Genomic DNA, 12,036 nt, shown 5'->3' with positions numbered 1-12,036 from the left:
ATTAGAGACGTGGTCCTGTGAGATTTTGAAATGTTACCGGAATTATAACATTGATCTGACCCTAGCTTTTTCAGAAAACAGTCCAAATTTACAGTATTGTATGGTAATTCTGAGCTTTGAACATGGCAAGCAGCTGCTGCGATGGCCCCATTCTGCCTAACAACAGCAAATGGTTTGTATTAACATTAACAGATAATGAGTCATCATAAAAAATCCAGGCTTGTCTTCTGAGAAATAACACCATTCCCAGCACAGCCCTGGTACAAGAGATTAAGGATTCTGTAAAATCTGCCTAGCTAATTAGTTCAGTGTTTGCATCGAGAGGGTGTGCGCTGGGCATTTTGCTTAAAAATAGCGTTGAAGAAAAACCCTGGAACAGAAAATATATTGCATTTCTGGATGCCTATCGCCAGCTAGGCAGAGGTCGGGGTGCTGGTGAGGGTCTGTATGTCGGGGGCACGCTGTGGGCAGCATTTCCAGCGTGCACAGGGCTGCAGGTAGAGCTTGCACGGAGCCATCATGTCGTGCTCAGCTGTAACACAGCCCAGCGATATACCTGGAGTCACATACACATAAAGCAAATAGCCACACTAATGATGGGGAGTAATTGTCCTCGCATAAAGGTTTAAAGATTACGTAGGGAGAGATCTGTCAGAAGATGGCAAATAAATAGCTTAAGAGGAACTTCAATAGGCTTTCTGGTTTTGATGCTTAACCAATTCTCTATTGATTTCTTTAGGGCATTTAACTTTAGAAAATCTTGTTAGTGCTCATCATCGCCTTCTCATCTGCCAGAGCACTCGATGCTCTTAGCCTGAGTATGAAAAGCTCCAGAATTTGAGAATTATCAGCAATAAATTACGCTTTGGAAAAGGCACTGGGGAGATAAAAGTGTGCAGTAAGGCACACCTAAGCCTCTTAGTCACTCCCACTGTTCACCAGCAGCTTCCTCCGTGCCCCCCGCGTGTAGGAAGCTGCATCCTAATTCTGCAGGCTGCCCTTGGAAATGATGAGAGGAGGGCAGTGCCGAGCTGGGGCTGCCCCGGGGCGGCAGGAGGAGCAGGCTGGTCCCAAAGGATTGTCAGGAACTGGGGGGGATTTGAGGGGCCAGGAACTGTCACCTGGGCCATCGTGTGAGGGTGGATGCTGCCGGGTGTGGGGGGGTTGTGGTTGATAGCAGTGGTTTGGGTACAGGTAAAAATGGGTAAAAAAGCGTAAAAGAATTGATGCCAGTTGGGATGCATTTCCCTGTTCTGACTCACTCTTTATTTTTCTTTTCGTCCTTAACAGGATTCCATTGGTGAACCTGTAAAAAAAAAAAAATTAAAAAATAATGGGTTACCTGTACCTACCATTTCTGTTTACCAGTAGGAGACTCAAAGAGCAGCGTTCTATGGGCCAAATATATTTTTATAAAAATGAACACGCCTATAGGTAACTGCATTTTTCAAAGAGCGCATTTTTTTGGAGAAGAGTAAAAAATGTGCGAGTGAAGAATCCCGTGAAGGAAGAGGAAACCGAGAAAAACTGAAAGGAGCAGGACTGAGCATCTGGAGCTTGGGATACGGACTACGATTCTGAACCTGTGCCAATAATACCATTATGTGCCATGTACTGATGCAAAAGACTTCGCGAGAAGCAGAAGCTAAGTCAGTAACACAGAAATGCTACAGAGGACAGGGGTGGGGCGTCTCTTCTGATGGGGTCGTTAATTCTGGTCCATATACATACATACATATGATATATACACAGAGGAAATATATATACACACACAAACACTTTTTGTACTGTAGCAATTTTTGAAGATCTTAAATACTCATTTTTAAAGAAAATGTCATGGGCTAAAAGTCTGATTTCTTTAACACGCATACTATGACCTAGTTAAACCGATGTTTTCTACTTTGGCAGCTTGCCTTTCCAACCTATCCGTGTATATATAGATAGACATATACATATATATATGTGTGTGTGTATGTATAAACATATATATGTATGTATACATATATATAGAGTTTTTCCTTTTTGTTTCGGGAACACATTTCCAGCAGCGGGCGGGTGACGGGCCGTGGTGGCGGTGGGGGCCGGGGCTGGCTGCGAGCACTGGGGGCAGCTCGTGCTGCGTGTCCCCCCCCCGGGACCACCCCAGGGGCTCGGCTGTCCCGTGCCGTTTTGCTGTGCTCCATCTAATCTGCCACCTCTGCTGGCACACGTCCCCAGGAGACGGAATTCAGGGGTCAGAGGGGTCATTTGTCTCCTGGAGAATGACTTCTGAATTGAAGGTGACAAACTGTGCCCCGTTGGTGGGGGGGAGATGGGAGGGAGGCCGGTGAGGCTGGGGAGCCCGGCCCCTGCTCGCGGGGTCCGCAGGGGCAGGAGGTCACTGAGAGCATCCAAAAGGAGTTGCACATCTTGTGCAGGGGGCAAGAGCGAGCATCCCCAGTGAGGTTCCCAGGGGAAGACGATGCAAGGGCGACGTTCTGCCAGGGGGGTTGGGTTTTGGGGCTCAGATTCAGGCTGCTGCGCTAGAAACCCGTCCCTGCTGGGGTGCGCACGCCACACACCAGCCCTGCTGCTTGGGTCTGTCCGTGCGGGTGCAGCCCTCTGCTTGGCGGCCCTGAGATGGTTTCCCCTTGTGCTGCTTTGGAGTTACGTGAGTGGAAAGGACGGAAGAGTTCAGACCAAAGTCCTCCGGTTCTTTTTGTAAACCGCCCTTCCTAAATATTAACGGTTTTTTAGAATTATCCAGATAACGCATCCCTCCTCATCCGCTAATTACCCAGCTCCATTTCCTTATTTTAAGTGTGCAGTTAAAAAAAAAAAAAAAAAAAAAAAAAAAGGAAGTAGGAACTTCTGGTATTGCGCATAGCCACACGTGCAGTCTCTTGTTTCTGTATCGTTTTCTGTCCTTTTCTGATGGGGTTATACAGTCCGGATTGTTTTCCCCTCGTTTTTGGAAGCTGTCCCGGGAAGAAGTCTTCCTTGCCAGACATGTGGGTTTGAAGCAAACATCTCTGAAGGTGCTGGCAGTGTTCCCTGTGGCTTTGATGAACCTGGAGGAGCATCCTGCACCCGCCCTGCCGCGGTGCAGAGCCTCCTGCCTCGACTTCTGGTGGCGTGGTGGGCAAGGTGGGCACGGGTGCCCACGGAGACCCCAGACCCACCGGGGGACCCCAGCACCACGGAGTGGGGCAGCCCCTCGGGGGGCAGCGAGGTTTCAGCATCACTCCTTCCCCACAGCCTGCATTGGGGCTTTCGTGTTTTACTGCTGTAAACGGTGCAGCCTGTGCAAATTCTCCCTGCTACCACAGTGCTTGAATTTTCCTTCTTTGTCTCACTTCTCCGGCATCAGCCCACTCCAGCTCTGCGGTTGCGTGTTGTGCTTTCCCCATTGATCTTTCTATTTCTTTGTCCCTGCTGGCTGCACCGCGTAGTTCTTGTGGGTATTCCAGTGTAATCTTGGTAGCGATTTGACACCATAAAATCTATCTCGGCTCCCTCGTTCCCGGCCGTTCTGAAGCAGCGGGATGTGTTTCTGCGTTTGGAGAAGCCGCCGGCTGAAGCAGCTCGGCCAGGCGGAGCCGCGGGGTGGCAGGGACGGGGAGCGGGGCCCCCCCTGAGCTGGTCCCCACCATGGGGGAACCCCGGGGCGGGGGGGGACGCGTGTGTCTGTGTGTCTGTGCGCGTGTCTGTGTGTCAGGGAGAGAGAGAAGGCAAATAACTCCAACCTCAGATGGCTCGGGCAGGTTTCCGACAGCAGGACTTGCGTGAGCTTTCCGCACAGTTGCAGAAGGACACGTTCTGGCCACCCAGAGACTGCTCGGCGGTGAACCAGGAGACAAAAGTAGATGCACAATCTTCCCTTATTTATAAGGACCAACAGCACTTGCACTTTATCAGAGAAATCCTCACATCCCTATGCATGCCAAGCACACCAATAAAAGGAACAACTGCCAGTAAGAAAGGAAGGAAGGAAGGAAGGAAAGAAGGAAGGACCAGAGCTGCAGATGTGGAGATTTACAAGGCAGGACTCTAGCATCCCGATGTTTTTTTTTGTAGTAACTAGAAATGAACCGTGCTTATTTCATCCCCTGCTATTGATGAAAGCCAAAAAAAAAATCCAATCCCGAAATGAAAACACCGAGCTGTATTTCCGCGGAATGGACCTGTTTGAGCAGATCTTTTAGACGAGGGAAAAAGCAGGCGTGGGACCTGCAGGCACGCTCACCCATTAGCTTTACCACCTTACGGCCGCCTCGTCTCGCCCCGAGGTCTTTTGGCTGTTGCAGCACCAGGTTGTGGCGCCGAGCGGACTCCTTTCAGCACAAAACGCTTCGTCCTGAGCTGGTGGTAACTGCTCCAGGTTTCATTGACTTGCGCCGGCCCAAAGCTTACTCAGCAATAACGGGGGAGGATTTGCAGATGCTCGTGCCGCCGGGTACGTGGGGTTTGCTGGAACTGCTCGCCTGAGCAGCAGGGGCTGGCTCCTGTGCTAGGACGAGGAGGATTCGTGCGCATTTGGAGAATGAGGCCTTGAGATAGGATTTTTCTGTTGTCATTCAGCAGCTGAGCCAGTTTTCCAGCCAAGCTGCATTGCATGGGCAGCAGGAGATGTTCCACCCTCCAGTGCGGCGCCGTGCTCTGCATCCTCTGTGCCGGGGTTCTCTGAGTGCTGGGGTCGGCGCCGCTCCCCTACGATGTCCCCAGGGTCTTGGGGTGGTGGCACCCGCTGCAGCACCGTGCTGGGCGCGTTGCGCTTCGCCCTCGTGGGTCGGATCGCGCTCGGTGCAGGCATTTGCTGGCCCAAGGTCTGGCAGCTTGGAAAAAGAGTTTGGGTACTTGCTCTGCCATAAGCTTCCAGCTAGCTTCTTTTCTTTTCGGTTCGTTTTATGGGTTTCTTAGTCCCTTAGCAGTTATCGAGAAACGTATCACAGCTGCCGAAAGGCTGCAAAACCCCCCAGCCGTGCAGTGGCGTATTTGTGGTTTGCTGTGGCTCTGCCCCATCAGGGGGAATGGGAACAAGCCCCCTCCCCGCGTGCCCTCCAAAGGGCCAGGAACGCCTGCTGGCCTCTGCATGGGGCAGGGAGCCCGTGGCTGAGCCCCCCCCGTGCCCTGGCAGCAGGCAGGCTGCGGGGACACCGCTGGTCCCATCAATTTGGAAGTGGGGACACCCCCGGCACGCGTTGGGGGGCATCAGGCCAGGGGCGAGGGGCGCAGCGAGCAGGAGAGGGGAGAACAAGCCCTGGTTGGCGCACGGCCCCGGGTAGCTGCCCATCTCTCCGGACCTGAACGTTTACCTTCATTCTGTCTTCCCAGCTAGAGAAATGGGCAACCTATCACGGATTGAATCGGAAAGCCGTTCGGAAGAAGCGCTCCTGCAGGGTTCTCGCGACTCGAATTTGTTTCCAGCGTAGGCAGAAATGTAGAGCAGTGACAGCAGAAACAGGCTTAACAATGAAAAAGAGCGTTGCAAAGGCGGATTTCAGGTTACCTCTTCTCCGTTGGCAGCTTGGTACAAAGGACGGTAATTCAGCTAAAATGGTAGTTAAATAGTAGATATTCTACACATATTATATATTTTGTAAAAAAAATAAAATAGAAGAAAAATATATATATAATAACTCAGCCCACCCATTTCAGGATGAATGTGGTTGGAATTTTCGTTCAACCAGCTATAAAATCTGTAAGTGATTTTTCAAAACCAGCAAGAAATCCCTCACCATTTCAGACGTCCGTGGGTCCGGTTCGGTCTCCAGATCTCATAACGCTTGTCACGCATTTTTAAGGATTATTCTCAGCATTTGTAGGTACATTTTTAACAGTGTCATGAGTGGAGATAATATTTACTTTGAGAAAAAGTATACGTTGCACAAAAAATGTACACTAAGGGCACAGATTCCTGACCCAGATTCTTCTATTTTAGGTTCGGAGGGGTTTATTTTTTTGTTTGATAGGACATGTACAGCGAAGTTTACAGTTTATTTTTATTTTGCCAAAAAAAAAAAAAAAGAAAAAACATTTTCTAACATGAGACAGCTTTTCCTTTGTAACCGGTTTTACATCACCGAGTACTTCTTTCTTTTTTTTTCTGGGAAAATTCTGCGAGGCGAGACACCGGCACGCACCCGTGTGCGGCGGCACGTCCCCGGGGTCCCGTCCTGGCGCACACGGCCAAGGCACGGACGCTGCCCGGACAAACGCTGAGCCTGGGAAGCCTCCCGTGGTCCGGGCAGCCCGAGCCCACCCTCGTGGCACTGCTCCTCCGTTCGTGAGCCCGGGCAGGGCGCGGGGTTGGGGCACCGGCTGGCTGCGGTTCCACACGGGTGAACTATTTTACTCCAGAGTGTTTTTTTAATTTGTCTCTGTACTTCGAAGCTGTGTATTTGGAAGCACTGTAAATGCGACCCTATACCGATTTCCCTGTGTATATTTAGTACTCTGATGTTGCTATTAAAGCTGATATGAGAACAGCGCGGCGGGCTCGTGACTCGGTTCCTCCGCGCTCCCTGCGCCCTGGGGGCAACGGGGGCTTTTGGGGTCCGGGGCTCCCCCCATGGACAGCACAGACGGGGCCGGCAGCGGGGCTGCATCCTGCACAGGCACCGCTTCGTGCTGGTGTGCCCCTGCCTCATACCTGCTGTTCCCCACCCTGCTGTGCAAGTGGCCTTTTTGGGGAGGCTGACAGCAGATTGCCCACCCCAGACCCATCCCCGCACTGTCGGTACGGCCCTGCCCAATGTTCTGGCGAGGCACCAGGAGCACCTCAGGGTCCCCAGCAGCTCAGCACCGGCCTGAGACCCCCTAGAAGAGGCAGCACCATGCAGGGTCCTTGGGTTCATGGGGACACGCGTGTCCTGCAGAAGTGACCCTGCCGGGGGGAGCCGCTGGCCCCCGTTGGACACTGGAGGTCCACAGAGCGGCTCCGGGAAAGGGATAAAATGCTGGAAAGAGGGAAGCCATTTAACTTTAATAGGACAGTTAGCGAGTTAATTAAACATCACTAATGATGTTTTAAATAAACAGCTATGCAATAAGGTAAGCAGGCATTATGGAATAGCTTAACCTAGATACATGTTTTACATAAAGATGGATTTTTGCCGCCAGCAGATGCGTATTAAAGCGATATTTATTGTATGCAAATCCCGGCTGATAGGGACGGCGATAATTCACACTCGGGCTGTCGAGCTTGCAGGCTGGGCCAGCCCCGTGGCCGCGCAGCTGCGCTCTGATGGCACGACACAGACAGACAGACAGACAGACGGACAGACGGACAGGAGCCTGGCGGGACAGACGGCAGCGGGACGCGGTGTGCCTGCGGACGGGGAGCTGCACGGAGGGGCTCTTCGGGGCTCGCAGGCACCGGGACAGCTTTGGTGGCCCTGCTGCGCTCCTGCTGGCATCGCCCCTGCTCCCCAGGCACCGTGGGACAGGAGGACGGCACCTTCCAGCGCCATCTGACCTAGAAAGGGGCAGGAGCCTCGGATCAGCCTGGGTCTTTGGAGCGGGGATAAAGCGAGGAGGCAGAGGGATGGCTCGGCACAGCTGAGTGCTGGCTGCAGTTCCAGGCGGTGGCAAAGCCCTTCCCGCAGTGCTGCGGAGCTTCCTGGCTTTTGCGTCAAACCAGCAGCCTAATGGCATGCGGCAGCGAGGGCCAGGGATGCTTCTGTCCCCAGCCTGTCGAAATTCTTCCCAAAAGCTCTCTTCTATGGGAAAATATATAGGAAAATAGGGAGGGACAAAGCGAGATGCTCTTCATTTGAGGGCCAAATTGCCATCTTAAATCACCGTGACGATGTGTACAAGCTAACAGAATGCGGATGGCCCTGATGCTGCATAGATCAGGCAGAGCGCTCGGTTCGTTTCCAGATACAAGTGGGATTTCAGGGCATGAAATACAGTGTCGGGATCTTGCTCCTTTCCCTGCTATTCATCACAGCCAGAAAAGTACTCACCAGCTTGAATTGTTGCAAAAGCCTCGCTGCTGTGAGAGAGAACAAAGGAGAAATATTGTGCTGAGCTGTGCAGCCGGGGAGCTGGGAGCTGCTGGAGCCCAAGGAGGAGCTGAAAGGCTGGAGCAGCCGCTGCCACACGTCCATGTGTCACTCGCACAGGCTGCAGCCTCCGATGGCCACGGGCAGCCCATACGGCCGCAGGAGCGAGCGGCTGGCACGGCGCTGGGCTGTTATTGGGGACTTTTTATGCTTTGTGCTCACACCCCATGAAGGAGCAGTGCTGGGGGGCTCAGCTTGCTGTATGGCACCCATCCTGCTGCCGTGCTGAGCTCCGGGGCTGGGGCCCGCCGGGTGCTGCCCCCTCCGGAGCGGCGCCCACCGCCGCGGGCTGACTCAGCCCGGCAGCAGGGTGAGACTGCAGAATGAGACCGAAAACAAAACACGAGCGCGCTGATGTCGCAGCGCACAGTTCGGTTAAAAAGTAGGACTAAGCATTATCCGAGTTTAATTATTATAATTATACCGGGGCGAAGTAATTACTGGAGATATTTTAAGCATCAATCAACATGCTATTTTGAAAAATGGATCCCTGATTTATCCAGGCCTAGGTAGTAACCATCAACATGCAACAATGCTGCCTTCAGAACGAGGAGCCGACCGAGCAACTCTTCCAAATCTGGTTGCAGTTTCCTAGTAGCGAAGAGAGGTTTATTTATTTATTTATTTGTTTATTTATTTCGGCAGCAGGGAGGATAGGGAGAAGGGGGGAAAGTGGAGAGGGTTCCTCTGTCCCCGTGCCCTGCAAGACGTGCGGCAGAGCCGGGCTGCTGGCTCCAGGCTGGGCTGCCAGAGGAGCATCAGCCCGGGGAAGAGGAGCTGTGAGCGGCGGCGGTGACCCCACTGCGGTGCGCTCGCGGTGGCTCGGAGGGAGATTGGCTGGGGCTGGGTGATTTAGCAAGGCTGAAATCATTTAAGCTTGTTATTGTGGTTTCTATGGCTCTCTGGCTGGATGTAACAAATTGTCTGCATCATTTTCCAGATGGATCATTCTTAAATCATCCAGGACAGGCTTCAGGGCTCAGCACTGAAGCAGTAGAAGGCACTTCAGTTCAATAAATGCTGGAAATGTGCTATATTGAGTGCTATTTCTTATTAAAAGTTTAAGTACATCATGCGAGCTGATGGGTCTCACAGCCAAGATCTCCATGTTTCACACCGCTTTTAAGTGCCATTAGCTCCCTGTGGGCACGGCATCGCTGGGGATCAGGGACACTGCCTCGAACAGAGGGGATGGGGAGAGGGGTGGGATGTGTGTGGGTGTCCCTGGGTGTCCCTGGGTGTCCCTGGGTGTCCCTGGGTGTCCATGGGCAAGCAACAGCTACAGCATGGGCTGGCGAGCCCACACGAGGCTTAGCCAAAATCCATCCCCAGCCCTTTTAGGGGACAAGGGGCTCGTGTGCATGGTGCCCGGGTCTCTGTGGCTCTGGGTCTCGCATTCAGAGACATCCGGGCATGCCCAAAACATAACGAGCGTGGGGAGAGTGTTTTAGTACTGCGAGGCAATTTGTGGTAATAAGCGGTTTGGAGCAGCAAAGCCTCTCAGTGGAGAGCTGAATTATGGCAGAAATGCATGGAAAAGGAAGAGCCCGAAGGCGTAGCAGTGGTGAAGGGCAACAGAAGGCACCAGCAACCACGGACTTTGGGACGGGAAGGTTGATGAGGGGTCCCTCCAAAAACCCAGCTGCTCACCCAGAGGGAAAATGGGAAGGGGAGGTGGGAAGGGGGAGGAGGAGCAGGCTGCAGCTCTTGTCGGAAGGCAGGGCTCGTGCCCAGCCGGGGTTATTAAAATGAAGGCTTGGGAAGCCCAAGCTGATATGATTAGCAGGACTCAAATGCCAGGCTGGTGTTAGATCTAATCTTGGGGTTTATTGACGCTGATGTGATTTGATCCCTGGGACTCTCGGACCTGCTCACTCCTGCCAGCAGTGACACGTCTATATATTTTTAATAAACTTACCCGAATGAAATCCTCACTGTTCCTGTAGCTCTGTTCGCACTGCAAGCAAGATATTAACTGAGAACTCACATTTATCTTAGTTCCTTGTCAGACCCAAACGCCGCCCGAGTTCCTTTGGGGTTATTATCATCCTTCCCGTGCAGAGTTTGAAGAGGAGGGGATGTGGGCTGCCACGGGGCGGGATGGAGGGCTGGCAGGGAGCTGGGATGGGGGAGGTTTGGGGGGGATAACAGGGCTGGTCGGGTGGTACAGGGAAGCGCACCCAGGGGTGCGGGTGAGAGGTGCCCCCTCAGGGCAGAATTTATTGACCCAAAACAGGGCTGAGGCAGGGCTGAGCCTCCTCTCCCAAACCCCCCATCGCCTCCGAGCTCAGGGGTCCCCCCAGCACATCTCCCCCTGCTTCTCAGAGTTTAAAAGGCTGCCCAGCGTTTTGCCCTCAGCCCATTAAAAGCACAGCTTGACATTTATTTATTTTTTTTCCTTATCTATACCTCAGTCGTATTTTCCTTCCTCTTGCTTCGGACTCCGTGCTGACACCCAGACCAACAGCTATAAACACACCAGTGGATCGCGGCCAGACCCATTTATTAAATGGTTTTGTGAAGCCATGAGAAGAGCAATATTCGTGTAACAGCCCATAAACCTGTACATTGAAGCAATTAGCCACGATCACAGTCCCTGATAAAGAAAAGCCCCACGTTGACCAATTTGCTTTCAATCAACCCACGAGCCGGTCGGGTGGGAACCATCCTGCCGTCCGCAGCACGCCTCTCCTCCCTTCATGCCCACTCTGTGATTTCTGCACTGGTTTCTCCTGGGGCTTGGAAAGGCAGGAGGCAAATCTGGCCAGGAATGGATGATGCTGGTGAGCCACCGTTGGCTTTCCTCCGGCTTGGCTCTGTCGGTGAGTACCGATGCTCATGCTGCTGCCTGCTGGGGGACCCACGCAGCACCCGGCCCTGCTCACACGGGGTAGAAATCCCCCAGTGCTTGTCACCAGGAGCCCTGTCTGTCCCACCAGCTACACAATGAGCACGCTTGCACGAGAAATCAGTTTCATTTTCTGGTTTATCAGCAAACCAAGAAGTGGCTTTCTTATACTCCTTAAAAATATATTAAAAAAATATATTAAAAAAAAAAATCCACATGTGGCAGTGAACCTTACTTCTTTTCTTTGTATGTAAATAATCAGTTTCTCAAGATCAGACCCTCCTGGGCAGAGAAATGGAGACACTGGGGCTCTTCTGCAGCCACACACCGCAGGGGCAGGAGCTGGCTCCTTGGGCTCCTTGGCTCCTCTGATTTTCCTCCGACTCCTTGTGCATGTCAGGTGAAGCGCGTGGCTGGAAAACAAGAGGCACAGCTAACATTTAAAATGCAAATAACACCTTTACTCTCAAGGCTGGCAGGTTTTAACACTGTCTGGTGTCAAATAATTGATTCCCCGAAGTCTCAATGCCACTTCTTGAATAGAGGGGTGGGCAGGGCTGTGACCACCCAAAATCTCTGCCTAGGTGTGAATCAGCAGGGTGTCTGGGATGAGGCAGGAGGGGCCCAGGAAATTTTCTCCTGAGCCTGTTGCAGAGCTCTTTATCCCCTCGCAGGCTGGTGAGAAGGAGCCGGCTGTGCTTGGGGGGATGAGATTTGGGCACCTCCCTGGCAGCACAAGCCGCATCCTTCCCTGCGCCGTGCCGGACACAGCGAGGTGCCTCCGGGGCGACTGTGCCAGGGAAAACTGGCGAGCCGTGAGAGAGCCCTTTGGGGCCAGCCGAGTCCTGGTGAGACACTGCTGGAAGGAATCAAAGCCCGGTGACAGCTCGATCCCGCAGAGCAGCAAGCGCCGGAGCTCGGGAACATCCTTTCTCTGGGGTCCTGGGAAGCAATCAGGCGCCGCAGACTCACCAGTGGCAGCGAACCAAAAGTCTTCAGCACATTTAATGAGGAAACAAAGCGGCAGGACAAAAGGCCAGAAGGATGCGCTGCTTTCTGGAGACCACTGGACCACATTTTAACCCTCTGAATTGATTTTGAACAGTTTTCTGTCCAAGCACAGTGCTCAAGGCACTCTGG

At 52.8% G+C, this 12,036-nt stretch overlaps 1 protein-coding gene across 1 annotated transcript in view; it reads left to right on the top strand.

Annotated features, from left to right (window-relative positions):
• The window catches only part of AJAP1 (adherens junctions associated protein 1), a 45,467-nt gene extending 38,999 nt beyond the window's left edge, over positions 1–6,468 (top strand). Inside the window, exon 6 of the mRNA XM_068658717.1 lies at positions 1,291–6,468. The gene's annotated coding sequence lies outside the window, so the exon portion shown is untranslated. The remainder of the gene's footprint in view (positions 1–1,290) is intronic.
• The last annotated feature ends 5,568 nt before the right edge of the window (positions 6,469–12,036 follow it).

This window comes from Anas acuta, chromosome 22 (assembly GCF_963932015.1).
Source record: "Anas acuta chromosome 22, bAnaAcu1.1, whole genome shotgun sequence".
In the NCBI taxonomy this organism is placed as follows: domain Eukaryota; kingdom Metazoa; phylum Chordata; class Aves; order Anseriformes; family Anatidae; genus Anas; species Anas acuta.
This window is presented reverse-complemented; position numbering and strand designations above follow the sequence as displayed.